The sequence below is a fragment of the Aotus nancymaae genome, unplaced genomic scaffold (assembly GCF_030222135.1).
Source record: "Aotus nancymaae isolate 86718 unplaced genomic scaffold, 86718_ANA_hifiasm-v0.15.2.pri h1tg000057l, whole genome shotgun sequence".
Lineage (NCBI taxonomy): Eukaryota > Metazoa > Chordata > Mammalia > Primates > Aotidae > Aotus > Aotus nancymaae.
In genome coordinates, this window is record NW_026988471.1 from 31,996,189 (window position 1) to 32,021,004 (window position 24,816).

Below are 24,816 nucleotides of genomic sequence, written 5' to 3' on the forward strand. Positions count from 1 at the left end.
TTCAAAACATCACTGATTGGAATTAGCAAAATTTTACTTAATCATCCCAATCACCTTCCCAGGCCTGTAAGTAGTTCAGTTATGGCATCCCATTCTTTAATGGTACTTCTAGCAAATGATAGGACCCACTTCTTTTATATCTGTGGATGTCATAAGGGTTTATCATTGATCAGAGCATATTTAATTCTCTGCATCTTATGTTCTTGACCTTGCAGTGTTGCATCTTCTTGCTCCTTGCACTTAGAATGCCTGTGATAGACATAAGGCATATTAATAAAGAAAAGGGTGACAGCAAAGCCCAGGCAGCCAGTCTCTTGGGAAAATTACTAGAACTGGTACTATAAATCCAGTTTATGGGCTTGAAATTTCTTAGTACTCATGAATATTAATTAAATATTGATATGAACCTTAACACAAGTTTGGCTCAAATGCTGGTAGAAAGCAAACAGGGACATTCAGACAAACTTTAATTATTTTTCACTTGGATGTCATACAGTTCTAGAGTAGTGTGAGTAATGGAGTTAGTTCTCACCAAAACACAGAAGAAACATTTAATCAATAATAGTATATTTGAATAGAATTTATCCTGGGCACCTGCTTCTTTGAAAGTTATTATTTGGCTGGGTGCGGTGGCTCACGCCTGTAATCCCAACACTTTGGGAGGCCAAGCCAGGCAGTTCACCTGAGGTCAGGAGTTCAAGACCAGCCTGGCCAACATGGTGAAACCCCGTCTCTACTAAAAATACAAAAATTAGTTGGGCGTAGTAATGTGCGCTTGTATTCCCAGCTACTCTGGAAGCAGAGGCAGGAGAATCGCTTGAACCCAGGAGGTGGAGGTTGTGGTGAGCAGAAATCGTGCCATTCCACTTCAGCATGGGCGACAGAGTGAGACTCTATCTCAAAAAGCAAAAACAAACAAACAAAAGTTATTATTTGAGCATAATGAAAAAGAGAGCAAAAATTAGGTACAACTTCCCTCGGTAACTTTCCAGAATTTTCAACCAATATAAACCATAAAGTTTTATAACTGCAAGTGTCTGTCTGAATGCCTGGCTCACAGTCACTCAGCAGGGCTGTAGCAGGGCCATGCCTTGAACCCAGGCTTCCTGACCTTTTGTTCCATGTTCTTCTCGTTGCATCGTTTACATGTCATTGTCTGACTCTGCTTAACAAAATAATGGAAAAATATTTCGCACAGTATTTTTGAAGCCCAAAATTCAAATAAAAGGCATAAAGGAGTGAAAAATTTTAGTTGTTTTATGAATCCTCAAGTAAATCACTGTTGTTTGACCAGAAATTCTTTATTTTCAAAACAATAAAGATTCACCCAAAACTTCTGTTTCGTGGAGGAAATGTGACAACCTATTCATTATGGTCAGTTACCAATGTAGAGAACTGTTCCGAAATCTTTAGAATTAGCTTGACTCTCTACCATAGACGCAGAATTTATTTTTAAAAACCTCTCCTTTTACGGCTTTCTTGACATGGGCATGACCTTTATTGCTTTCAAAGCACTCACTGCCTTTTGTTTCTCTGCCTGATGTTGATGTTTTGCCAAGTGCTGGTATTTGGAGATTTGATGGACAGAATTCGAAGTGAGGCATCATTCTTCCTTAATTTGTTCAAAGCCTCTTTATGCAGCAGCTAATCCTTCCTAATTATATTTCTAGGAAGGATGTTCTTAACTCAGACAGGAAGATGACATAGACATTTTGAGATTAGGATGCACTTTATTCCGAGAAAAGAAATTTGAAAGGAAACGCTCTCCAATTCCCATTCCTCATTTCCTGGGCATAAACAACCATTTTCTCCTGCCCCATTTGCGAAGCTCTTTTCTCTCTCTCCCTGTCCCTCTTTCATTCCTGTGGCTACTATTTATCTTCTGCCTTAATGAAGCTTTTTGAAGGAGTTTTAAAAAATTCCAAAAAAACCCATTTCCATGTAATGAGGTAGGCATTTCACACCTTAATTGCCTTAACGTCTTGAAAGGTGACCTGTGAGTCTAAACAGTTGGAAAATTTAGTGTGCATGTTTGGAATACTTTACATAAAGCTGAAACACTTCATAGTCTCTTTGATTAATTTCTTTGTTGCCCTGTTGTTTTGTCTTAATCTAGTGATTTTTATGTGAAAGTAAATATGTTAGTCTGTGACATTATGTTTATTAGATTATTTCCCTTTAATATTTTAAGCAGACTAAATGTGGTTTTTGTCAAATAAGCCTTTGACAAATCAAACAAATTGCAGTCTGTGGAGTCTCAGTGGCTTTAGTGGCCTTATGGAATGTGATCTTATCACCTTATGAAATAATTTTGTGTTTCTTAGATTTTTTATTTAATGAGGTTGAACATTTTCCACATTTTTGTAAGTCATTCATATTTTTTATGTGAATAATTTATTAACATCTTCACACCCTTTTCTGTTACATGTGCTTATATATATTTTTTAATTTCTGAGAGTTCTTTTCATGTTAAAGATTCTTTTGGTCAAACATTTAAGAATTCTCCAAAGGAAAGTACTTTTATGCAAAGAATATTATTAGTACTCTGAATTTGTTTGTATCCTCAAATTTGGAAGAAACTTCTTAAATTGGATTGTAAAAAATCCCCCCTTGTCCATGAGGACAAGAATACAATCTGTTACTCATTGACTGGGTAATTTATTTCAGAATTCCTTGGTCTTCTCAGAGGCTTATTGACTTACAGAGACATAAATCTTAATATACTACTGAACCGTCTGTAACTTTCCAAGCCTAAATAGTTCTCTGTGCATTTCTAACTGGTTGCCTTATCTCTGGTTCACCATAGTGAAGATAGAATCTCAATCTTCTTTGCTCCCAAAACACCAATTTTCAATAGTTGATTCATTCCATCAGCAGATATTTACTGAGTGCCATCCGCATACCAGGTATTATTCTAGGTACTCCAGTTGGAGGGATCAAGCTAATGTGTCTGAAAAATAGTGACTGACATAGCATAATACCTAAAATTCTGCTAAACTGTGTGGTGCCTAGTATGAATTCTAATGGTGAATAAGGAAGGGGGAGATTGGCAGAGGCTGGAGGACTGGACTAAAGGAACATTGCCTAGATTTAGAAGGACTTGGAAAAGTGAAGGAGAGTCTGGCCTTTAAATAAATAACAGGTGGATGATAGGGTGGGACTGATTCTCCTGTTGGGGAATTGATGTCTTTGCAGGGATTGAAGAATAGCAGGAAATGAGATTGGGTGGGCAGGTCCAATTGTGGAAAGCCTTGACAGTCAGACAGAGGAGCTCTGTGTGGGACTCTGAGGAATAAAAAGATGGCTCTGATAGTCACTGAAGAAGTGTCAGGCTCACCCCTGGAAAGCCAGGTCAGGTGGGTGCTAAGAGAGTGTGAGGGAATGCCTGGGAGGCTGGCTGATGGGCAGATTAGAGAGTCCCCTGTCTTGCACAGGGGCTTGAGAGGAGAGGGAATCTAATTCCCTTTAAAACAGAAAGGATTCACACTACCAGTCAAGAAAACAATTCCTTTGGATTCAGGTTAAGGAATTATGTGTAGTCTAATGTTGATCTATCTCTCTACCCATGTTAAGTGGAATGGTATGCAACCTTATCTTCTTTAGGAACAGGAAAGTAGGGGATGTCTTTGAAGCCTTTCTGTTTCTTATTCCACTCTATCCCTAGACTCAAATTCATCACCCATAATCAAAACCAGATTGGATGTCCTTCTGTGTTGCTCAAACTAACATATCATGATCTGTATAGTAATCAAGGTCTTTTTTTCCTGTTTCAAATGTTCAACAAATAGTTTTCTACCTTTCTTTATCTTTGTTGGCTTTATAGCTTTGCCATAACTACTTTTTGTTATCTCTACCCCTATCAATATTATCCTCTGTGTATCTTCTCAGTGTTTTTTCTTGCTACACTAGGAGTGATCTATTCACCTATATTCCTCCTCCTTTAGGTGACAGAAGTCCTACATCTCTGATTATCCTATATTAGTGAACTGGAAAGGAACTTTGGGTAATCACACAAAGGTATATAATAACCAATGGGTTGTTAGGCTCTAAATGTCTTCCTAGTTGGACTGCATTCTTGTTAGTTACTAAAATAATATAAAATAAGTAACAGTCTGCCACAAAAAATGCATATTTATGTGATACTATTAATAAATAAAGCAATTTTTGTTTCAGACTTTGTTTATAGGTATTAAGGTCTAAAGTTGCTAGGAAAGTTTTTATGATTTGCTTTGTGAAGTCTAGTAACATGCTACTTAATAAAAATAATAGTATTGTCTTTCACAGAATCAGAAATGCTTTGCATACCTAGTGAGGAAATGCTATGCTTATTTTAAAAAAACTTACATATTCGTATCAGCTTTATGTTCAAATTAATTTAGGATGTTCACAAAAAACAAGGATTTGATCAAGCTCAGCTTTATGCTCAAACTAATTTAGGATTTTCATAAAAACCAGATTTGATCAAGCTCCATTAGGAAGTCTTTGACAAGAAACCAAAAGAAATGATTGGGACTTTCAATTTCATATACATTTATTGAATATTTACTGTGTGCCAGGCACTGTGCTAGCAGCCAAACTATTTTTAGTTTCAATGAATAATTGATAACTGGAATATATTTTTTCCTTCTTTTTCTATCATTTCTAGTATGTGTTTTTAAAAATATTTTTAGTAGAGAGCTATATTTTTATAGGACAAAATGTGTAATGCTGTTCCCTCTATTGATATTAAGTCAATATTTTATCGGTTCAGTCAAAGCCCAGTTCTGGTGTTAATGCACCTGGATTCCGTTGATTAAAGGATTAACTTACTGTATCATTACCTGTGTGCACCAGGTACCCTTCTGAGTTGCAGACATAGCACATGGGAAGATCTAACTAAACTTGAACCTTAGGAGTACAAACCTCTTCTAGGTGTTCTCAGATGTGAACAATCCGATGCAAGCGGGAAAGACATCAGAAACACGAGCAATAATAATGCATGAAATAATAGCTCCTATAGAGTTTTAGAAGAAAGGGTTAAGCTGACTATGACAGGGGAAAAAGGGGCTTTTTAAATGTGTGTGATATTCCACAGGAACAGCAATCTGCAAGCTAACTGGCTGCAGCTGGATGGACTTTGTTTTGTATGGAGACGCTGCCTCTAGTGTTTAGGAAAAAATGCACACTAGAAAATAGTGCAACATTATGGTGCCATCTGTCTTGAAAATGAATTATTTTTTATTGTCTGCTATAGAGTAGTTCCCAGACAACGAAAAAACTTCAGCTAGCTTTGGTGCTATTTTGCATATGGACAATTTCAGCAGGCAGAAGCCTTTAAAGTTGTTTCAAAGGGCCTCAGGAGTTATCAATGTGATGTGATGAGACTGTTTGCCATAAGCCTCTCAAAAGGCCGAGGCCCTAACCCCCTCCCCAGCTACCCGGGGACGGGAGAGCAGCTGGAGTCATCCTTGCATCATTCACCCTCCTAATTGGGTTTGCGATTGGCTGTTAGGACATCTTTCTCTCAGATGGTGGTTTCTTCTTTAATTCAAAGTTTCACTTTCTCCTTAACAGTGTTCTGGATTGTTTTTGAGGGAATGATGGCTTGGATACACAAATCTACAGAGTTAGAAGAATGAGACAAATCTTGAAGGATTGTTGCTCTTAAAAAAAAAAAGCCTGAAATGCATTCATTTCTCAGACTTCTTTAGAATAAATTCAAATGAGAAAGAATACTGAAAACATTTTGAGAACCCATGAAAACACTTGTCAGTATTAATATAATTAAAGTATTTAAGTTTAAATGTTTAAAGCTGATCTTTGAGTCGTTTTAGCTGGACTTTTAAAATTTTGCAGTATGAATGTATATAAACTGTTTATAAACTAGCTGAAGGCAGTTAAGCTATTAATGTTTGGATATGAAAATCTATAAGGATCAGAAAATGGGTTTTGTATTCCATATCATCTAGAATGATGACAGGCCTGGAAGCATAGGACAGAGCTGGCACATTTTCAAAGGAATTCTTCCCTGGTCTGGATACTATAATGAACACAACTGCATTTGGTGGATTTATTATATACAGTACACAACATGTATGACCATTTGGAAGTTGGGTTTGCTTTCTGGTTAGAGGTGCACTGGTTATAGCTGATTATATATAGGGTTTGAAATAGCATTTGGTTAAAAATTGGGGGGGCTGACATTTCCTCTCAAAAGAAAGACTGTGGTGGAAATGAATAAATATGCAATATGGAAACATCCATGCCAATCAATTAGTAAAAGGGTTTAAGTAAAAAAAAATGTGGACGCAATTTGAACATTTACGATTATGCCAGTGGGCAGCAGGTGGCAAGCTTTGCTTTTCAATGTTCTTCAGTTTTATTTTTATACCACGGAATGCCAAAATTTGAAGAGGGTGGTTTGAGTCCACTGGAATATGTCATTTCTTGGCAGTACAGCCTCAAACCACCTCCTTTGCTCATTGTGCGTAATTGTCTTTCTTTGGATGCCGTAGTTGACCCTTGGTTCCCCTTGTTGCCGATGGATAGGAATTAATTCATATGAGCAATGCTCCATTCTCTTGCGATTTTAGCAACACATTGCTAATGGAGAAAATAAATTAGAAACAAATGAGTTTCTTAAGGCAGTCCTTGTACGATTTATAAGAGGTTTTGTTGTGTAGTTTTACTTAGTTCTAAATGACACATATATTGCTTGTAATTTAAAAAATTACTTCTAACTGGCTATATACCTTGATATGGAGATGAGAAGTAAGCAAAACTGCATAGGGTTTCATGAAAGTCTTTTGAAAAATTAGAGAGGAATAACACATTTTGAGACCAGAATGAAAGACCGTTATCTTTCCATAGGATAAACTGTATTTAGTCAGGATTTGAATTTTAAATCTGGAAGAGAGGCTGAACTTGAAATGGGAGTGATGGTGAGGTGGACACCAAATTATTTTATAGTCTGCTGTATTTGTTCATACTATTTTTGTTTTCTGAGACAGTGTCTCACTCTGTTGCCCAGGCTGGAGTGCAGTGACATGATATTGGTTCACTGCAACCTCCACATCCTGGGTTCAAGTGATTCTCCTGCCTCAGCCTCCCAAGTAGCTGGGACTACAGGCACACGCCACCACACCTGGCCAATTTTTGTATTTTTACTAGAGACAGGGTTTCACCATGTTGGCCAGGCTGGTTTCAAACTCCTCACCTCAGATGATCTGCCTGCCTTGGCCTCCCTAAGTGCTGGAATTACAGGCATGAGCCACCGTGCCCGGCCTTTGTTCATACCTTCTATATAAAAAATTCTTTTTGGGTTGTTTTATGCATTGCAAGAAATTTTGAAGAATTGAGAAGAATGAAAAGACATATCAATCACTGTGAACATTTCACAGTCTATAAATATTTAACACCTGCTGTGTACTCAATTTTTTCTAGGCTTTTTGTTAGAATTGAGTTCACATAGGGTATAATTCTATGTTCATGACTTTACATTCTCAACATTTTTTTCTGTTCAGCATTTTTTCTTTTTAGAAAAGAGATCGTTCATAACAATTATAATTTACAACACACATATTTTAAATGATAGTAATAAAAAAACCCAAACTCTTGTACCCATCACCTGGCTGAAGAAATAAAAACACTGTCATTATCTTAGAGGCTCTTACATGGTCCTTCTTAATTCCTTTACCACTTTTTCCCAGAAAATAATTGATATCAGTTATTTCCTGCTTTTCTTTTTAGTGTTACCACGTTTTTAGATATTTCTGGATACTGTGCTGTTTAGTTTTTGACTTTTAAACAAATACATTGTTTGTATTCTTCTGAGACTTGCTTTTCTTGCTCAAGGTGTTTTTGACACTCGTCTGTAACAGTGGCTCTATCACCGGTGGAGGGCTTGCTAAGTAAAACACAGCTTCTCGGGCTCCATCTCAGAGTTTCTGATTTGGTGGGTCTGGGGAGGGGTGGAGAGTTTGTAGCTAACAGACTCGCAGCGATGCCAATGCTGAACGCTGCCGGACTGAACTGCACTTTGAGAACCTCTGATTACAGGTGGGGATTCTTTTACTTTTTATCCCATTATATCAATATACCACAATTTATCATTTCTGCTGATAATGAACACTGGGTTGTTTCTAGTGTTTTGCTGTTACAACAGTGTTGTGATGAACATTTTTAAAATTTAAGACGGAGTCTCACTTTGTCGCCTAGGCTGGTGTGCAGTGTGCGCAGTGCAACCTCCACCTCCCAGGTTCAAGTGATTGTCCTGCATGAGCCTTCTAAGTAGCTAGGATTACAGGTGTGCACCACCATACCTGGCTGAGTTTTGTATTTTTAGTAGAGACAGAATTTCACCATGTTGGCCAGGCTGGTCTCAAACTCCTGACCTCAGGTGATTTGCCCACCTCATCCTCCGAAAGTGCTGGGATTACAGGTGTGAGACACCATGCCCGGTCTCATGATGAGCATTTTTGTACAAGTCTTCTGTTGCATACTTTAAAATTTTTTTGAGAATGTAATCGAAATACTTCCCTCAGATTAAGGGTAATTTTTGTTTTTGGAACACACTCTGCTGTGTAAAATGCCTTTCTTATAGCGAACTCTAGTCAAAAAAAGCTTAACAGCCTCTTGTCCAGAGTAGTTACATGGATCATGCTTTCTTTATTAAATGATGATCCTTTTCTATCTCATTGTTATATTTTTCTATATTTTCTTCTAAAAGCTTTTCCTTTCACATTTCCAGTAATGTACCTGGAAATGATTTTTGAGTATTTGTGATTTTTTTTTCCATATGGCTAACTTATTGTCTTAGCACTATTTGTTGATTAATCCTCCCCCGTACTCCTGATCAAAAAAAAAAAACTACAAAAACTACCATATCATATTTGTCTCATTCAAGTTTCTAAATATGTGTAAGTCTGTTTCTCCATTCTCTATCCCATGTGTTTGTTTTTTTGAGTAGTCTTAAGTTAATGCCATGCTACGAAAGTGCTGTAATTGTGTAGTAAGTCTTGGAAGGTATAATAATCGTCTGTGTCTCTTGTGCTGGGTTCTGGCTGATTTCTTCTAGTTTACTAATTCTCTATTTAGTTCTGTTATACCCACTGTCATCTTTTCAAGTGTTATTTTTTAATATCGGTAAGTTCTATTTGACTCTTTTTTCAAATTTCCCTAGAGTATGTTGTCTTATTACTTAGTCATATTTTTGACATCTTTATACATATTAAATATATGTTATATATCTTATAGTTGCAGTCTAATAATCTGCAGTTATTGCTGGACTGATTTGACACTTTTATTTTCCTCTGATTTTGGCTGTTTCCTTGTTCATTTTGTGATTTCTGATTGTAAGTATTCAGTGGAATTTTATTTCTAAAATTCCTTAAGATACAGTTTTTATTTTATTTATTTTTTTGAGACAAGGCCTCACTCTGTCAGCCTGGCTGAAGTGCTATGGCATGATTGTAGCTCACTGCAGCCTTGACCTGCTGGGCTTAAACAATCCTCCCATCTCAGCCACCCAAGTAGCTGGAACTATGGGTGTGTGCCACCATACCTAACTAATTTAAAAAATTTTTATAGAGGTAAGGTCTCATTATGTTGCCTAGGTTGGTCTTGAACTCCTGAGCTCAAGCAGTCCCCCTGCCTTGGCCTCCCAAGGTGCTGGGATTTCAGGGCGTGAGCCTGGCCAAGATCCTGTTTTAAGGAGGGTACCTACAGAGGAGGGCACTTGTGTCTGCTTTTCACAAGTTCCCTAGTGGGGTACTACCATTCAGGTCACTTTTAATTAAATGTTGGGATTGTTATTGTTTTGAACACTCAGATATTTTTTAATTCGAATGCCAAACCAGCATAAAGGTGAACTTACTGTTAGGAATTCTTACCTGAGATTTATGTTGTCGCTTGTCTTCATGTTTACCCAAAGCCCAAACTAAGACAGGTGTGACTCCTCACGTTCTCTCATGGTGCAGTGGTTTGGTTTTTTGGTTTTTTAGGTTCCCTTGCAGAAAGTTTTAACATGAGGGTTTCTGATCTAATCTTTTACCTTATGCAGCACCAGGCTTTTTCCCCATGCCCCACGAAGCATGTTAAAACCTGTCATCTAGGCATCCAGAAATGGCAGATGCCCCTCCAGGGAAAATTCCTGTTCTGGAGCCAACTCATTTCCCTGGATTCGTGCTCCCTGGTTGTTCCTGGCCTCTGAGGATTTCTCTTGCTTTCTTGCCAGCTCAGCCATATTTTATATTTTGTCCAGCAATCTTTGTTGTTTTATCCTGGCACATTTTCTCTGGACATCTAATCCTCTGTTTTGCCACAAGTAGGGATCCTAGTTAATTTATTTTAAAGAGTTTGAGTTCTGAGAATCAGAAAATATTTGGAAGCTAGACCATAAAGTTTCTTGTGCTACAGGGGACCCATAGCACTGTTGAATGACTATACTCTGAGTCTTTCGAAAGATTCAGGCGTTCTTTTCTTTGTCATTTATGACATGAGAAGTCCTAGGAAAACTGTCTTTTTTTTTTTTTTTTTGCCAGAGCCTCGTCTAACCAGTGGCCGGTGAGCCTGGGAGATGTGTGGGATCATCTGGGGCTGCTTCTCCCATGCCTGCATCTGCCTGGGACACCTGTGCTCAGGGCTCTGCCTCCAGTTCCTGCCCTTGGTCCTTTTGTCTCCAGCCTAGTCCTGATATCTCATCTCCTGATTCTTCATTTTGCTCAGTAGTTTCATTTGGGCAGTCTCTAGCTCTCACAAACATGTACTTGTGGAGTACTGATTAGTGTGTTCAGAGGTTACATTGGGCTTTGAGTGTTATAATCCCACTCTTTGAGGGTTTGATGAGAGAAAATTGAAGTTCTGTTCATTATCATTCTGGGAAGAGGAAAGAGATAGTAATTTAGGGGTAGGAAAGGGGCAAATGCATACTTGTTGCTTTTACTGCAGTGGCATCTGACAGGAAAAAACAAACAAACAAACCCATACTTGTTCTTACAAAGGAGAGTTGTTAGAGAGAGAAGCCTCACCTGTATGTATTTTTTAAACTATAAATACTCCTGAATGAATTTTGGTAACTTTGGGAGCTGTAAGGGGAAACAGTATTGTATCCATTTAGAGTGTGCTTCTTACCTCTTGTACTACATTTAACATCTTCAGTTCTTTAGACTCAGGCCTTGCAGTGACCACCTATAACTTGGTAACCTGCAGAGCATTGCCAAATATATCGAGAGACCAAGTGAAATATCTTTTCTAACCAAAATTAAAATCAGCTGTATTTTTGGCTGACCAGTTCTAATTCCAGACTTGTCTAAATCATTGAGAAATTATATGTTGTGTTTGTGGGGGGGGGCACGATAACATAATCATAGGCAATTAAATTAAATTGAGGGAGTGAATGAAATTAAACACTTTTTTTTACCCTGTATTTCTTTTTCTGGGATCTGAGTTGGAATTTGATAACCATCGGTTTATTATAGCAGGGTCAGTACTGGAGTGATAATGGGTTCGGAAAGGCAGGTTCTGGGCAAGAGAAAGCTGAAAGTTGCTTAAAGTTGAGGTTTTAGATGATGAAGCTTGGTTTTACGTGTGGTTTAGATTGGGACTGCACCAAGATGAGGAAGGTGAGTGGGTGTAAAATCTTGGGAGTGCAGGGGAGGAATCGGAGCGGCCAGACAAGAGAGAGAATGGGACAGGTTTTGGAATCTGGGAGTGGTTGGGGAAGGCTGGATAGAGCAGGGCACAGAGGCCCATAGAGATCTCATTCCTTGGCATGGAAGAAAAATGAGCAAGGGTTACTTGAAGGGTAAACATTGGGTTTGAGATTGTGGGTCCTGATTATAGGAGGCAGTAATCAGTAGTTAGTGAGAGCCTGAAGGCAGGAAAGAGCTGCTCAGAGAGAATTCACGGGGCATCCAAGGATGAGTGTGGACCCAGATGCTTGGAGCAGTGGGTATCAGAAACTCAAGCTCCCGAGAGTACTGTCTGCCAACACACATGATGATTAGAGACTCCTCCCTGTGGTGAAGGAGCTCACAGGTCAGTGAAAGACATACCTACATTCTGTGCATATGTGTACATGCATGGAGTAGTATTTCTTTGTAACAAAGGTAACGAGAGAAGCTTTGCATCAGGTAGTCTGGGAGTTCCAGGAAAAGTGATGTACCTTTTCCTACTCCATGGAACCTAAACTCATTTCAAAGCCCTTGGTAATACCCGTCCATCTACTGCCTGCTTAGCCATGTATGTCGCTGCTCTCCAATCCACGCCTCGCTGCTCCCTCTTCATGCTCCTTTTCCGCTCCACACTTTGTGTTCCCGCCTGTGAAATTCTCCCTTGAATTGTCATGTCAGGTATTTTGCATGCATGATTTATAACAGAAGAGACATTCAAATGATTGAGGTATTTACTGGACAGCACAGGCATAGAGCAGTTGGAACAGAGTCGGCTGCAGTGCTGGGTCACCTGCTTTTCTGGAGGTTATTCCCTTAGTGCTTGTGCTGCGTGGCAGGGAGGTCTGAGGAAGGTTTGGTGGGATGGTGGTGACACCTGAGGGACTCAGGAGAGCAGCTCTTTACCATTTGCTGTGGAAGAGGTTTGACAGTTTTACAATGGTGACACTGTGCCGGTACCTACGAGCTGACTGTCAGACTGCCTCGCAACCACCCCACCATTAATACCTTCCTTTTATAGATCTGGAAAATTAGTTTCAGAGAAGTCAAGTAACCTGTCAAAAGCACAGCTAGTAAGTGAGAATTAGACTTTGAACACAAGTCTATCTGACCTCAAATAATGATGAAGAGGTCTTTACCACCATACCACGTCTCACATGGAGTAGGGTCTTGTATTGCTCACTGTTTTGTCTGGGTTAGACCTCTTTTTTTTTCTAGCTAGATGGCTATCTGAAAATACAGATTGTGTCTTTTCTGTATTCCCAGTGCCTAATCTGGAATGGAGCACAAGATAAATATCATTCATTCCTTTATTTATTCTGCAAACTCTTAGTGAACACCTACTATGTGCCAAGCTTTGTTTCAGGTCATAAACAGATAAAAAAGGCAGGATAGTCACCCTTAAAGAACCCACAGTTTACTGGAAGTCTCAGTCTCTCCCTCTGTCTCTCTCCTGCTCACACACATGTATAATTATAATGATAAAGATATGTACCAGATGCATCTATTTGCATTTATTTGAAGAGGTGAGGTAGCTGAGGGGGATATGGTATGTGTCTCCTTTACAGGATACTACCAACCTGTTGGCTACAGTGACTACACCATTTTGTTTTCTTACCAGCAGTATATGAGAGTTCCAGTTGCTCCATATCCTCACCAGCACTTGGTATTGTCAATTTTTCCTTTGTGCCGTTCTAATAGGTGTATAGTGGCAGCTCACTGTGGTTTTAATGTGGATTTTTCTAGCGATCAGTCTTTTCACATGTTTTTTAATATCTTTGCATATGCACGCTTGCCATCCATAGATCTTTATTAAAGTGGACTTTTAGCCCATGTTTTTAATTGGTCTGTTTATTTTCTTATTTGTTGATATGACTGACTTTTAACAGAACTTTCTTTTCAGGAATTTATTAATTAGGTTTCCAGTGCATTTGATATAAACAGTTTATAAAATGCTTCAAAGAAGATGCTCTAGCAGTGGTTGCCAGGCAAAACTAAAATGGACTTTGATCCTGACTGGGGCAAGAGTGGTGAGGATGAGGTTTTTTGTGTGCTTTTCCTCAATGTGGTTTCGAAACAGGAGGACAGAGCAAAGGGAGAGAAATAAGAGCCAGAAAGCTCAGCAGGGACTTTGATCTTCGGTCTAAAAGGGAAAACAGGGATTCTTTTGGTTGCCAGTAGAAGCTGGAAGGATTAGACATGCAAAGGGATGGTTTACTCTGATGAGAAAAGCAATTGGATGACAACAAGAAGAAGCACAGCAAGGCTCTTAAAAATGCCCATCCTTTTTAGCCCCAAACTGGATGAGGCCAGACCAGTGGGAGGTGTCTACCACTGAAGATGAGGTCCAATTATTTTGTCATCCTAGACTGATCTAAGCAGATACTGAATACTTTTAGGAAAGTTAAGAATGCCTTGATCTATGCCTAGATATTTACAATAGGCTGTAATTTTTGATGTTTATGTTGTTATGCTAATAAATTGGTATTTCTTAAAAGAAAAAATATTTGGCTGGTCATGTAAAAACTGTTCTGGGGAGTCTGTATAAAGCTAAAACACTTCCTGCCTCCTGTCTCCTGACTTGCAGGCCCTGTGCCACTGGGAAACACAGCCAGGCCTATGGTTCAAGGCCTTCTGGGCATCTGACTAACTGTACCCTAGCATTGTCCACAGAGCTTTGTATACATGGGTATTTTTATGGGGAATGGTTACATAGCTCCTCTCAGTCTCAGAGGCCTATAATCCCCAAACGGCTATGAACCACTGTTTTAGAGGGTGAGCTTGGCAAATTCACTACAGTGATGGCACAGCAAATATTCCGTGTCTCAGCTTGAAAACATTATGGCAGGAAGTCCTGCGTCAGATGAAATTAGATATACATTAAAGTTGTGGGATTGAGCCCAGAGCCTTTTCAACTCTTGTGTATAACAGCTTTGATTCTCTTCCTAACATAATGAATCTATAATAATTGGCCAAGGATTTTTTTTTTTTTTTGCTTATTAAAAGAACTACCTCAGATAATATGTTCCTGATTATGTAACTGTATGTAATTATTAAAAAACCCTATATTATTATGCTTAATAAAAATCAAAATTCATAGGCTGGGTCTAATATATGCACCTCGCCATGCTGTATATTGGAGAAGACAATAGAGTGTAAGCTCTGATCTTTTTGAGAAGACAGGAACCACATGCACAGAGCATGAAGTCCAGAGGAGAGTGGTGGAGGGAGAGAGCGTTTCAGGCTAGGATGGGCCAATGTTAGCTGTGGATGGAAAGGTAGTATTTGATAGACCAAGGGGAGAGGAAATCTGTAAGCAATCGCTCAGAGGAGGAGGAAATAGAAGAAGGAATTTGGCTGAGCGTGTTTTACATGGAGTATTCCTATCAGGAGAATAGCCACAAGTGAGGTTGAGAATTCAACACAGGTGAAATAATATTTTGGAAAATTTATCTGGTGGTGGAGGACCAGGCGGTGCAGGACTAGGTATAGAGAAGGGAAGAGACTAAAATGAGAAACAGTGTTTAAATAGTTAATGCAGTCATATAGCTATGAAGAGGGAGGGTGTAAGCACAAAGAAAGGGATGGCTGGGATAGCCCTTGTAGAGGGTGGAGAAGGCAGGCTGTGCCTTATGCAAGGAGACGGAGGCTGAGGGTCAGGTGATTCCACTGACTCTTAGACTCTATAATATTCACAGTATAGATTTCTGCTCATTTTTTTTTCTTTAAGGCTTTAAAAATGTTCAAAAGGAAAGCATTTAGACCTTTTATGGAATACAGTTGTTAAGGAAAAGGTTTTTGTTTTTATCATACTTTAAGTTCTGGGATACATGTGCAGAACCTGCAGGTTTGTTACATAGGGATACATGTGCCATGGTGGTTTGCTGCACCCATCAACCCGTCATCTGCATTAGGTATTTCTCCTAATGCTGTCCCTCCCCTAGCTCCTCATACCCCGACAGGCCCCAGTGTGTGATGTTTCTCTCCCTTTGTCCATGTGTTCTCATTGTTCAACTCTCACTTATGAGTGAGAACATTTGGTATTTGGTTTTCTGTTTCCTTATTTGTTTGCTGAGAATGATGGTTTCCAGCTTCATCCATGTCCCTGCAAAGGACATGAACTCATCCTTTTTTATGGCTGCATAGTATTTAATGGTATATACATGCCACATTTTCTTTATCCAGTCCGTCATTGATGGGCATTTGGGTTGGTTCCAAGTCTTTGCTATTGTGAACAGTGCCACAGTAAACATACATGTGTGTGTGTCTTTATAGTAGAATGATTTATAATCCTTTGGGTATATACCCAGTAATGGGATTGCAGGGTCAAATGGAATTTCTAGTTCTAGATCCTTGAGGAGTAGCCACACTGTCTTCCACAATGGTTGAACTAATTTACACTCCCACAAACAGTGTAAAAGCATTCCTGTTTCTCCACATTATCTCCAGCATCTGTTGTTTCCTGACTTTCAAATGATCACCATTCTAACTGGCATGAGATGGTATCTTATTGTGGTTTTGATTTGCATTTCTCTAATGACCAGTGATAATGAGCCTTTTTTTTAAATCTGTTTGTTGGCTGCATAAATATCTTTTTTTGAGAAGTATCTGTTCATATCCTTCACCCACTTTTTGCTGGGGTTCTTTGTTTTTTTTTCTTGTAAATTTAAGTTCTTTGTAGATTCTGGATATTAGCCCTTTGTCAGATAGATAGATTGCACAATTTTTCTCCCATTCTGCAGGTTGCCTGTTCACTCTGATGATAGTTTCTTTTGCTGTGCAGAAGCTCTTTGGTTTAATTAGATGCCAATTGTGAATTTTGGCTTTTGTTGCCATTGCTTTGGTGTTTTAGTTATGAAGTCTTTGCCAATGCCTGTGTCCTGAATGGTATTGCCTATGTTGTCTTCTAGAGTTTTTATGGTTTTAGGTCTTACACTTAAGTCTTTAATCCATCTTGAGTTATTTTTTCTATAAGAAAGGGATCCAGTTTCAGTTTTCTGCACATGGCTAGCCAGTTTTCCCAACACCATTTATTAAATAGGGAATCCTTTCCCCATTGCTTGTTTTTGTCAGGTTTGTGAGAGATCAGATGGTTGTAGATGTGTGGCATTATTTCTGAGGCCTCTGTTCTGTTGAATTGGTCTATAGTTCTGTTTTGGTACCAGTACCATGGTGTTTTGGTTACTGTAGCCTTGTAGTATAGTTTGAAGTCTAGTGTGATGCCTCCAGTTTTGTTCTTTTTGCTTAGGACTCTATTGGCTATATGGGCTCTTTTTTTGTTCCATATGAAATTTAAGGTAGTTTTTTTCTAATTCTGTGAAGAAAATCACTGGTAGCTTGATGGGAATAGCATCGAATCTATAAATTACTTTGGGCAGTATGTACATTTTCATGATATTGCTTCTTCCTCTCCATGAGCATGAAATATTTTTCCATTTGTTTGTGTTCTCTGGTATTTCCTTGAGCAGTTGTTTGTAGTTCTCCTTGAAGAAGTCCTTCACATCCCTTGTAAGTTGTATTCCTAGGTATTTTATTATCCTTTTGGCAGTTGTAAATGGGAGTTCGCTCATGATTTGGCTCTTTGTCTATTATTGGTGTATAGGAATGCTTGTGATTTTTGCACATTGATTTTGTATCCTGAGACTTTGCTGAAGTTGCTTATCAGCTTGAGATTTTGGGCTGAGATGATGGGGTCTTCTAAATGTACAGCCATGTCATCTGGAATCAGATAAAATTTGACTTCCTCTCTTACTATTTGACTTCCCTTTATTTCTGTCGCTTGCCTGATTGCCCTGTCCAGAACTTCCAATATTTTGTTGAGTAGGAGTGGTGAGAGAGAGCATCATCGTCTTGTGCCGGTTTTGAAAGCGAATGCTCCCAGTTTTTGCCCATTCATTATGAGACTGGCTGTAGGTTTGTCATAAATAGCTCTTATTATTTTGAGGTGCGTTCCATCAATATGTAGTTTATTGAGAGTTTTTAGCATGAAGGGCTGTTGAATTTTATCGAAGGCCTTTTCTGCATGTATTGAGATAATCGTGTGGTTTTTGTCATTGGTTCTGTTTATGTGATGGATTACGTTTATTGATTTGTGAATGTTGAACCAGCTTTGCATCCCAGGGATGACACTGACCTGATTGTGTTGGATGAGCTTTTTGATGTACTGCTGGATTTGTTTGCCAGTATTTTATTGAGGATTTTCGCATTGTTGTTCATCAGGGATATTGGCCTGAAATTTTCTTTTTTTGTTGTGTCTCTGCCAGGTTTTGGTATCAAGATGGTGCTGGCCTCATAAAATGAGTTAGGGAGGAGTCCTTCTTTTTCTATTGTTTGGAATAGTTTCAGAAGGAATGATACCAGCTCCTCTTTGTACCTCTGGTAGAATTTGGCTGTTAATCCATCTGGTCCTGGGCTTTTTTTGGTTGGTAGGCTATTAATTACTACCTCTATTTCAGAACTTGTTATTGGTCTATTCAGGGATTTGACTTCTTCCTGATTCAGTCTTGGGAGGGTGTATGTGTGCAGGAATTTATCGATTTGTTACAGATTTTCTAGTTTATTTGCATAGAGGTGTTTATAGTGTTCTCTGATGGTAGTTTGTATTTCTGTGGAATCAGTGGTGATACCTATCCCCTTTATCATTTTTCATTGTGACTATTTGATTCTTCTCTGTTTTCTTCTTTATTAGTGTGGCTAGTGGTCTATGTATTTTGTTGAGCTTTTCAAAAAACTAGCTCCTGGAGTCACTGATTTTTTTTTTGAAGGGTTTTTTTTGTGTCTCTATCTCCTTCATTTCTGCTCTGATCTTAGTTATTTCTTGTCTTCTGTTAACTTTTGAATTTGTTTGCTTTTGCTTCTCTAGTTCTTTTAATTGTGATGTTAGGGTGTTGATTTGAGATCTTTCCTGCTTTCTCCTGTGGACATTTGGTATGATAAATTTCCTTCTAAACACTACTTTAGCTGTGTCCCAGAGATTCTGATACATTGTGTCTTTGTTCTTTTTGCGTTCAAATAACTTATTTATTTCTGCCTTAATTTCGTTATTTACCCAGTAGTCATTCAGGAGCAGGTTGTTCAGTTTCCTTGTGGTTGTGCTGTTTTGAGTGAGTTTCTTAATCCTGAGTTCTAATTTGATTGCACTGTGGCCTGAGAGACTGTTAGGAATTCTGTTCTTTTGCATTTGCTGAGGAGTGTTTTACTTCCAATTATGTTGTCAATTTTAGAGTAAGTGCAATGTGGTGCTGAGAAGAATGTATATTCTGCTTATTTGGGGTGGAGAGTTCTGTAGATGTCTATTAGGTCTGCTTGGTCCAGAGTCGAGTTCAAGTCCTGAATGTCTTTGTTAATTTTCTGTCTCGTTGATCTGTCTAGTGACACTAGGGTATTAAAGTCTCCCTAGATTATTGTATCGGAGTCTAAATTTCTTTGTAGGTCTCTAGGAACTTGCTTTATGAATCTGGGTGCTCCTGTATTAGGTGCATATATATTTAGGATAGTTAGCTCTTCTTGTTGCATTGGTCCCTTTGCCATTATATAATACCCTATTTGTCTTTTATCATCTTTGTTGGTTTAAAGTCTGTTTTATCAGAGACTAGGATTGCAACCCCTGCTTTTTTTTTTGCATTCCATTTGCTTGGTAAATCCTCCTCCCTACCTTTATTTTGAGCCTGTGTTCTTTGCATGTGAGATGGAGAAGTTTTTTTTTTTTTTTTAAACCACAAGGGATGAACCTTGAATAAATTAAGAGCCGTAGTGTTGTTGCGGGCATTGTGTTGTTACCTGACACCATTTAGAGTGGTTGATTCAGGGATCTTGTTGTAAGAATAAGAAAAAAACAGACATTCAGACGCAAAGGAGGATTTCAGGCAGGGACTGGTCCTCATGGAAAGAGATGAAGAGCACTTACTTAGTACCAGGAGCTGTGTGACTTAACTGAACCCATTCCTTAGAATACTGGCTGAGTACTGGCAGGAAAGACAACTAGAACCATCAGAAGATTCTGGGAGTGCAGTAAAAATCCTCCAAATTTCTCTTGGAGAGGAATAATCCTGTTATCTTCTAATAGTAGAGAAAAACAGGTGATTGGATTAGAAGTGGTTATTAGAGTTGACCAGGCACATTGATGCCTAATAGCAGTGCTTTCCACAGCAAGGTACACACACTCATAGGAGCATAAGATGTTCCACTAGGCTACAAGAAGAAGAAAAGAATAGGTGTTTTACTTATGATTACTTCTTTCTAAAAATAGAAATAATTTTTACAAAAGACAAACATTTTGAAATTGCTGGCCTTCTGCATGCTTTTTAGCTATGAGTGGTCTTGTTGCCCTGAAGATAATTTAAAAGTTAATACACATAATTTGTCCTTTCAAAGTAAAGGTGATACATTAACAATGAATAAGAAAGTAACCTTTTAAAAAATCTGGTGATCTGGTGCTACAGAAAGAGCACTTGTAAAATAAACGTATAGAAAATAGTTCTGTTGTGACATGATTTTCATTCCTAAAAACAATAGGTGTGTGTTACATGTTAAAATTCATTTGCATACTTAAAAATATTGGAAACAAACTAAAATCTTCCAGAGAGTTTAAGACCCAATAAAAATTTGTCAAAATGTAACATTTTCCAATAAGTTTGTAAGACCAATGAAATGACACTGGGGAAAATGGAAAGTTACTAATTTTAGCTGAAATGCTTTTGGGTAGTTAGTGTATGAGATTGAAACATGAGTATTATGACTTTGTAAGTACATTTCTTCCATTTGCATCAATGTGTCTTTTTCACATACCTCTTTTGAGCTAGGCCAGACACTAAAGCTAAATATTAACATATACTGGGCTTAAAATCAGACCTCTGAACTGCCATATCACTAAGTGTTTTAAAAAAAAATGAAACCCCATTCAATCATGTTGCAGTCACTAAACAATATTTTTAGTGATAAAAAGGATTAATGAAGCAAAACTATTTAAAATTTTTTAAATTTCATCTTTATCTCAGTGTTCCAGATTTCTATTTTTGAGTATGTTTTGTGATGTACATATTATATAGACAGTGTAGTTTTAGAATGTGTATTCAATCAGAAGGATTACAGCAAAGCTAGAAGGAACCTTAGGATTCTCTAATCCTGATATAGAACATGCATATAATTTGTAAATAAATGTGTATTTTGGAGGTTAGGCTTTCCTCTCTCGTCCCGTCCCGTCCCGTCCCGTCTCGTCCCGTCTCGTCCCGTCTCGTCCCGTCTCGTCCCGTCTCCGTCTAGTCCCGTCTCGTCCCGTCCTGTCCCGTCCCGTCCTTAATGAGACAGTCTCACTTTGGTGCTAGGCCTGGATTGCAGTGGTGCGATCACAGCTCGCCGCAGCCTGGGACTCCTGGGCTCAAGCAATCTTCCCACCTCAGCCTCCTGAGTAGCTGGAACTACAGGTGTGGGCCACTGTGCCCAGCTAATTTTTATAAATTTTGTGTAGAGACAGCATCTTGCTTTGTTGACTAGGTTGGTCTCGATCTCCTGGCCTCAAGCAATTTTCCTGCCTTGGCCTCCTAAAGTGCTGGGATTACAGGCATAAGAGTTTTTTTTCCCCCCGCAGTATGGTGTGGATAATCCAAATAGGTGTCCATTGGTCTATGGACAAAAACCTGCTGAGAACCTTTTAATAAAATCATCCTGGTTTCTGAGGGTTTGAGGAAGATTTCAGCTTTTCAACACTGGAATGGCAGTAGCAGTGATGAAGACAGAAGAAAAGGCAGTGTGGGTAGATTGGGTGTGGACCTGCTCATCTGGGCATTGAGGGTAGCATTGCCTTGGGCTGGGTCATGGGAGAGGGGTGTTTACTAAAGGATGCAGACCATTGCCCTGCTGGCAGCAAGCCGGCAGCTATTAGGGAAGGAGGAAATGCTGCTGAGGCTCTGCCTGGCCTGTCGTGGTTTCAATCTCTGGTAGCAACAGTTTTGATCATGAATTCTGTCTTTAAACAGCGGTGTCTAGTAGAAATATAATGTGAGCCATGTATGTAATATTTTCTGGTGGCTGTGTTAAAAACCAGTAAAAAGAGAAACAAGGCCGGGTGCAGTGACTCGTATACTCCTGTAATCCCAGCATTTTGGGAGGCTGAGGTGGGTGTATCAGTTGAGTACAGGAGTTCGAGACCAGCCTGGCCAACATGGTGAAACCCCATCTCTACTAAAAATACAAAAAATTAGCTAGGCATGGTGACATGTGCCTGTAATCCCAGCTACTTGGGAGGCTGAAGCAGGAGAATCTCTTGAACCCAGGAGGTGGAGATTGCAGTGAGCCGAGATCGTGCCACTGCACTCCAGTCTGGGTGACAGAGTGAAACTCTGTCTCTAAAACAAAAATACAAAAAGAGAAACAAGTAGAATTGTTTAATATATTTTATGTAATCCTATACATCCAAAATATTATTTCATCATATAACCAACAAAAAAAATTAAGAGATCTATGCGTGTGTGTGTGTGTGTGTGTGTGTGTGTGTATATATATATATTTCTCCTTGATAAGTCTTCAAAACTAGTGTGTGTAGTTTATGCTTAAACACATCACACTAGCCATGTTTCCAGTGCTCATTAGCCACTTATGCCTAGTGGCTACCATATTAGTAGTTTCAGAAAATCACTCCATTAGAAGTGCTACAGCAAACCTAGAAGGGTCTTAGAGATTCTCTAATCCTGAGAGTTTCACTGGGTGCGGCCCCCGTAGCACTCTGTATGCAGGGGCAGGTAGCAGTGCAGGAGGAAGAGCAGGCTGGACTTCAGACTGCCCCTTGCCACCCAGCCACTTTGCGTTCTCCGCTTTATATGTTCTGTATCCTGCCCTAGGATGTTGCTTCCAGAAACTATTCTGAATGATTTCGTTTCAAGACAGTTGAAATTGAATTCACTTCCTTCACTTTACAAATGAGAAAATGAAGCCCAGAGACATGAAGTGATTTGGCCCAGGTCACCTTCGTTGATTTAGAAACATTACTCTGCTTTAAACTTAAGGATCCCTCTCCTCCCATTTTTTTTTTTTAAAGTAGAGTTCTGTATGTTTTTAAAGAGTACATAATAGTTAATTAATTTGAGCACTTTTTGGGTGTCTAATGTGCAGGTGAGTAGTGTGTACTCTTTCTTGGAATCTCTGAATTTTCTCCACATGGGGAAAGATTCAGATCCTACTTTTCACCTTTTGACATCTACTCAAAGAATAGAAGTTCCTCTCCTCGTTGGTTCTGTAGATACATCTCAACCCATATTGTAACCTGAATGTACTACAAATAGTGTCTAAGAGTCCTGGGCTTGGAAACAGAACATTTGGGTTCAGGTTTCTTCTTTATTCCATTCTGACTTTATAATCCTGGCAAATTATTGAAACTCTTGTTGAGGTTTCCTCAGCCAGAAAACATGCATAGTAATTCTTCACAGCATGATTGTGAAGTTACATTGAGTTGGGGCAGAAGGAAGTGCTGTAAACACTATAGTCCTCGCCCACTGTGGTGGCTTGTGCCTGTGATCCCAGTGCTTTAGGAGGCTGAAGGAAGAGAATCATTTGAAGCCAAGGATTTGAGACCAGCCTGGTCAACATAGGCAGATCCAGTTTCTACAAAACATACAAAAATTAGTTGGGTGTGGTGGCGTATGCCTGTTGTTCTAGCTGCTTGGGAGACTGAGGTGGGAGGATTACTTGAGCCCAGGAGTTTGAGGCTGCAGTGAGCCATGATTTTGCCACTGTAACTCCAACCTGGGTTTCAGATCGGGATCCTGTTTCTAAAATAAGAAAAAAAAATACAAAAAACTATAGTCTTCTGCAATATTACTGAGTGAGGATTGCCTGAGACTTGAGAGGCAGTTAGGCAGCCCCCTTCATTCTCACTATGGTGGTCCTCTCCTAATTGAGATTGAGGATTCTCTAGATGTGCCTGTTAAATATTTGCATGGCCCCAGAGTGTCATTCAGAGCTGGATTTTGTTTCTGATGGCTCAGTTGCCCTCCAGGATGCTCTTGGGTTCCCAGTGCTAGTGTTGCCAAGTTGTGTGAAGTGTGCACAGCTGCTATGTATTTGCAGAGCTGGCCTCATGTGTGTTGTGGAGAGGGCCCTGAGATGTTGGTGACTCATCAAAAGCCACTTTATGTCTACTCCCACATCTTGCTCAATCTGCTAGGCTTACCACCATCTAAGTCCTAGAAGGCCTGTGAACTCTCCCCAGGAAATGTAGAACCCAAAGACCATAGGCACATTTTTTCATTTCCTTCCTAAATGAATACAATCTCTTTAAAAGTTTTATTTGAATACCAACCCATGGTTTGCACAAGCCGTTTGAATTTTAAACAGATGTGTGTGCAAAGCTGGGAGTCAGCATTGTATGTCTCAGACTGGTTTTATAGTCGTTGACTTTTAGGGGTTCAGCCTGGTCTCATACCTGTGCCTTGGGTGGACAGGCTGGTAAGGACTTCCATGGACTCTCCTGTCCAGAGCTGTGAGACTTTTGCCAGGATGAGGGCAGCTTTCTGGGTGTCCAGTGGAGGGCCATGCCATTTGATCATTTCTATGGGGAAAACCCCATTAGCTCTCTCATTCCAAAATTCTTGCAAATACCAGTTGCCAAATACTTGGGTGTGTGATATTTGGAAAAAATATTTAGTGATGCAGTGATTCTTTGAAGAGGTATCCTCTAATGTTTACTTTTTAAAATGGTAAACCACTTTTAATATTGTTCATACCTAAGATTGAATTAGATATCTTAAATATATTTAAACATCGTCCCTGTTAGTGAATGGGAAAATATAAACCAAACCAAAGCACTATTGAGAGCTAGGAGAAATGGATTTTTACAAAAACTCAAATAATTAAAATCTAGTGTTGCATGAGTCTAGGGACTTGATTTACTATTTGGCAACTATGTATTTTGTTGGCAATAAACTATTGTCTAACAGAGAATGTGTAGAGCCAAGACACAGACTGAAGTAAAGAAGAAATTGTGATACTGAGGGAACTGGTTTATTGAGGAGACATTTATAAGAATAGGTTTATTTTTTTCTATTCACTGTTTTATAACCATGCTTTGTTTAAAACCCAGTATCTTGGTCAGATTCTAGGATTTTTCAGGTGACTTTCACCTTTGAAACTCCAATCTGGTATCAGATGAAAAATATCCTTATTTCTTTTTAACTGT

General features: G+C 39.0%; 1 protein-coding gene across 8 annotated transcripts in view; it reads left to right on the top strand.

Annotated features, from left to right (window-relative positions):
* LTBP1 (latent transforming growth factor beta binding protein 1) overlaps positions 1-24,816 on the top strand; it is a 458,896-nt gene that overhangs the window by 101,684 nt on the left and 332,396 nt on the right. Inside the window, exon 1 of one of the 8 annotated variants that reach the window (XM_064363983.1) lies at positions 12,000-12,015. The exons of the other annotated variants lie outside the window; for them this stretch is intronic. The gene's annotated coding sequence lies outside the window, so the exon portion shown is untranslated. Of the gene's footprint in view, positions 1-11,999; positions 12,016-24,816 lie in introns of those variants that run through there. 8 annotated transcript variants of the gene reach the window in all.